The sequence below is a fragment of the Mustela nivalis genome, assembly GCF_964662115.1.
Source record: "Mustela nivalis genome assembly, chromosome: 6".
In the NCBI taxonomy this organism is placed as follows: Eukaryota; Metazoa; Chordata; class Mammalia; order Carnivora; family Mustelidae; genus Mustela; species Mustela nivalis.
Genome location: NC_139025.1, coordinates 97,820,568 through 97,824,657, shown reverse-complemented (window position 1 = coordinate 97,824,657; position 4,090 = coordinate 97,820,568). Strand labels below are relative to the sequence as shown.

The 4,090-nt window shown below is 51.6% G+C and overlaps 1 pseudogene across 1 annotated transcript; it reads right to left on the bottom strand.

Annotated features, from left to right (window-relative positions):
• Nucleotides 1-1,173: 1,173 nt before the first annotated feature.
• LOC309867420 (histo-blood group ABO system transferase pseudogene) lies at nt 1,174-3,761 on the bottom strand (annotated as a pseudogene). Its single transcript has one exon. The product of its transcript is annotated as a histo-blood group ABO system transferase pseudogene (transcript).
• Nucleotides 3,762-4,090: the final 329 nt, after the last annotated feature.

The window sequence follows — 4,090 nt, the reverse complement described above, 5'->3', positions numbered from 1 at the left end:
GAGTCACAGAGGAATCCAAGGGTCTGGACTTGGTGTTTCCCTCTCCTGATATGGGGACATCTGTGAGAGGAGCAGGTGGCCTGCTGGTTGAGGGGTGGGTACAGGCACCTGATGTGGACAAGACAGATGGGGTAGGTGAGGCTGAGCCCCCCGGGGTATGTTCCTGGCATCTGTACTGAACTGGTCGTCAAAGCTGCAGATTAGTTGGGACCATCTCCAGGCTGAGGAGCAAAATGAGGCGAGAAGAGGAGACCGAGGAGGCTCGTAACAGACACATAAAAAATTGCTCAACAAAACAAAAAACAAACAAAAAAAAATTGCTCAACATCCCTTGACATGAGGGAAATACAAATCAAAACTATAATAAGATACCACTTTACACCAGTTAGAATGGCTAAAATTAACAAGACAGGAAACAACAAGTGTTGGCGAGGTTGTGGAGAAAAGGAAACCTTTTTACACTGTTGGTGGGAATGCAAACTGGTGCAGTCACTCTGGAAAACAGCATGGAGGTTCCTCAATAAGTTGAAAATAGAATGACCCTTCAACCCAGCAACTGAATTCCTGAGTATTTACCCCAATGATACAGATGTAGTGGGAAAAAAAGGGCCACCTGCACCCCAATATTCATAGCAGCAATGTTCACAATAGCCAAATAGCCTAGATTTCCTTTGACAGATGAATGGATAAAGATGATGTGGTCCACATGTACAGAACGGAATATTACTCAGCCGTCAGAAAGGATAAATACTCACCATTTGCATCAACATGGATGGAACTGGAGGGGATTATGCTGAGTGAAATAAGTCAAGTAGAGAAAGACAGTTATCACATGACTTCACTCATACATGGAACATAAGGAATAGAGCTGAGGACCACAGGGGAAGGGAGGGAAAACTGAATGGGAAGCAATCAGAGAAGGAGACAAACCATGAAGAGACTCTGGACTCTGGGAACCAAACTGAGGGTAACAGAAGGGAGGGGGGTGGGGGGATGGGGTAGCTGGGTGACAGGTATTTGGTTTTGTTTTGTTTTTTTAAATAGCTTTATTGATGTAATGATAAACTGCACATATTTAAAGAGTAAAACTTGATGTTTTGACACATGTAAACACCAGTGAAATCATTACTTCAATCAAGGTAATAAACATATGCATCAGCTCCAAAAGTTTCTTCCCACACCTTAATCCTTCCCTTTCATTCCTCCTCACTCCCATCCCCAAGAAACCACTGATTTGCTTTTTGCCATTGTAAATAATTTGCATTGGGTGACAGGTATTAAGGAGCGCACATGTTGTGATGAGCACCAATTAATGAATCACTGAACGCTATATTAAAATCTACTGATGTACTATATGTTGGCTAATGAATTTAAATTTTAAAAATTAAAGAAATAAAAAATAAAACCAAGGCAGAAACCGTACATAACTCAGAGGGCTCCATGCTCCTGGAGGCTGAGCTAGCAGCCACAGCCAAGGCCTCTGGCAGTCAGGGGACTGAAGGTCTGAGAGGTGGCTTGGTGCAGCCCTGCCCCTGAAGCCCCATGGCCATGGCAAAGTGCAGGGACTGGGAAGGAAGACCCGACCAGAGGCCATCCTGGCTCCACAGCTGTTGTAGGACCACTCCCACCCCCATTGGCTGGTGTCTGTCTAGAACCAGGAAGAAAACCTTTCTCCCTGATTGTTCTTTTTCACATGGTTGCTCAGCATTGACACAGAAAAACATCTGACATAAAACTGGAGCCATTCACAGCTGCAAATGAGCCAGAAATTATCAAACTGTAGTGACCACAAAGAGAGGACTTTGTGTTTCCAGGTAGGACTCCTGTGTGCGGGTGCAGCTGGGGACCCTGGACATGCCAGTGTAGGCAGGGCTGGGCTCCAGGTTCTCCTCAGGGGGACAGAAGTAGGAACCTCCTCTGACATCTCTGCTCAGGACAGCACCCCCCGGATGGAGATGGGGACAGCCCCTTATGAGTCCCGGATGTCCTGGTGATTCTTGGGCATGGCCTGAATCTCACCTTCTTCCTGAAGGCCAGAGAGGGCAGCCCAGCCACCATGGGCCCCCACAGGTCCTTCAGGGGACAGCCCATATGCCGCAGCTCCCACAAATCCTCTGGGGATAACACCTTGGTGGGCTTGTGGTCCAGCAGGTACCTGTTCAAGGGCTCTTGTCAGGCCACACAACCTCAATCCCATTGGCCAGGTCGACCTGCATCACCTGGTGACAGGCCAAGTTCAGTCAGTGAACCTCCACCACCAAACCCCCGCAAAAAGGCCCCATGTAGTAAACATCACCCTGGTCCCTGGGGATGTGGGCCTGGGACTGTGTCTGGCGCTAGTACCTGAAGTCTTCATGGGACACCCGGTAGAAAATGGGGTGCAGGGTGCCAAAGTGTGGGGACAGGATCTCCATGCCCACATGGCCGCAGAACTTCATGTCCACATCCACACACACCAGGTCATCCTCCTCATGGAGAAAGTGCTGCTCACAGAAGCAGCAGATTATTGCCATGTGCTGCATGAACATATCCTGCCACTGTGGGGCGCTGGGGACCTGAAGGACCACCACCCTCCAGCCCTCCCAGGGGGTCACACAGGCCCAGCAGCCTGCTGGTCGGTGACAACCTAGTAGGTGACCCTGTGTCCCACCATGTTGGGGCTCTCTGCCCTCTGCAGGGACAGCTCCAGGAAGACCACATGTCTACAGGGACGAGGGACAAGGTGGGAGGAGGGTTGCTGTCAGAGCCTGGCGGCAGGATCCCAGAGCTGGGGGCCATGGACGTGTGCACCTTCTTCAAGGGGGCAGGCCCTGAGCTGCTTTAAGCTACAGCCACTCTCCCATCCTGTCCCAAGCAAGTCTGCTTGTGGGGCCTCCCTACCTTCCGCTTCCAGAGATGGGGGTTATCAGCAACCCATCATACAAAGGGAGCCTGAGACTTCAGAGGTAGGAAACCAACCCCACCGTCAGCATGCTAGAGCCGGGAACACTTTCCCTGTGCTGAGCTCCCAGGCAAACCCTGCATGTGCCCTCCCCTGGCCGACCTGCTGCAGGTCCTGTCCCCACCTGCCAGGAATGGAGCACCTTTGGGCACAGCCCTCCTTTCTATGGCCTACAGACTGGCTAGAATTAGCAGGGCTGGCCTTTTGCCCCACTTTGCTTTGAGGGGGCTGTCACTGGCCCCCACAGAGCTGTCTCCACTCCCATAGGATCCTCCCTTGAAGACTTCTGGGCTTCTTGCTGACAAGGTCCATCAGTCAACCACTGCTATTCCTAGGAGCGGTCACCCTCAAACTCCCCCAGATCAGGAATCAGGTCCAGCCCGTGGGCAGGGAAGGGGAAAGAGGACCGCTAGTAGAGGGGGCTTGCTTAGACCACAGCTGTGAGTCCAAGAGTGGAAGCTTCCAGGTATAGGTCCACATCTCCTAAGCTCCAAGAAGTCGGAAGTCCTCTCTCTCTGAGGGGACTACCTGTGGGGACAGCAGCTCCCCCATTGTCAGCAAGGGTGGTGAGACCCTCTGAGATTGATTTTTCTTAAGGTTTTATTTATTTATTTGACAGAGAGAGAGAGACAGCTAGAGAGGGAACACAAGCAGGGGGAGTGGGAGAGGGAGAAGCATGTTATCTGCTGAGCAGGGAGCTCAACATGGCGGGTTTCAATCCCAGGACCCCGGGATCATGACCTGAGCTGAAGGCAGGTGCTTAACGACTGAGTCACCCAGGTGCCCTGAGACTTATTTTTTCACACAGGCACTAAGGTTACTTCCCTGTGCCTAACCTCATACCCGGCAGCTTAGTAAATCACTCACACAGGGAAAGTGGGCACTATATTTAAATGGGGGACAAGGCCACACACATCTGGCAGACACGAGTCAGATCACTGGGGGGCAAGTCCAGGTACAGCCAACAGGGGAACAAGGCAGACATGAATCAGGGGGAGAGGAGTGCTCCTGGCAGAGGGCAAGGAGAATGTAAAAGCCTGGAGTCAGGCCCAAGCCACATGTGGGAGGACCACACACCAGGGAGGCCCACAGGGTTGGAGGGATACAGTGGGAGAGGAAAGGCTGGAGAGGACAGGCAGATAGGGAGTG